Genomic DNA, 311 nt, shown 5'->3' with positions numbered 1-311 from the left:
TTTTTTGTGGGCAGCATCCCGCCGTGCTGGGCTGGGGAGGATGAGTGGCTCTTTGCTGCCTGTCTGAGCCAGTCTGGCAGCGCTGTCCCAAATTCCCTGCCCCAGGCGCTGGTGCTGCACAGCCTGGCATCTCTGTGATCCTGCCCTGTAGGGCAAGGAGATGGGAGTCTGGACTTCTGCTGCCTGCCCAGGGGTGCTGCAGGGATGGGTAGGGTGGTCTTGGGCTCCTGTGGTCCTGCCTGGGAGAGTGGGAGGTCCCCAGGACCCCCCTGGCTCACAGTGAAGCCACGTTCACTTGGGCAGACCTGGGG

The sequence above is a fragment of the Mesitornis unicolor genome, unplaced genomic scaffold (genome assembly GCF_000695765.1).
Source record: "Mesitornis unicolor isolate BGI_N332 unplaced genomic scaffold, ASM69576v1 scaffold31004, whole genome shotgun sequence".
In the NCBI taxonomy this organism is placed as follows: domain Eukaryota; kingdom Metazoa; phylum Chordata; class Aves; order Mesitornithiformes; family Mesitornithidae; genus Mesitornis; species Mesitornis unicolor.
Note: the sequence above shows the minus strand (reverse complement) of the source record.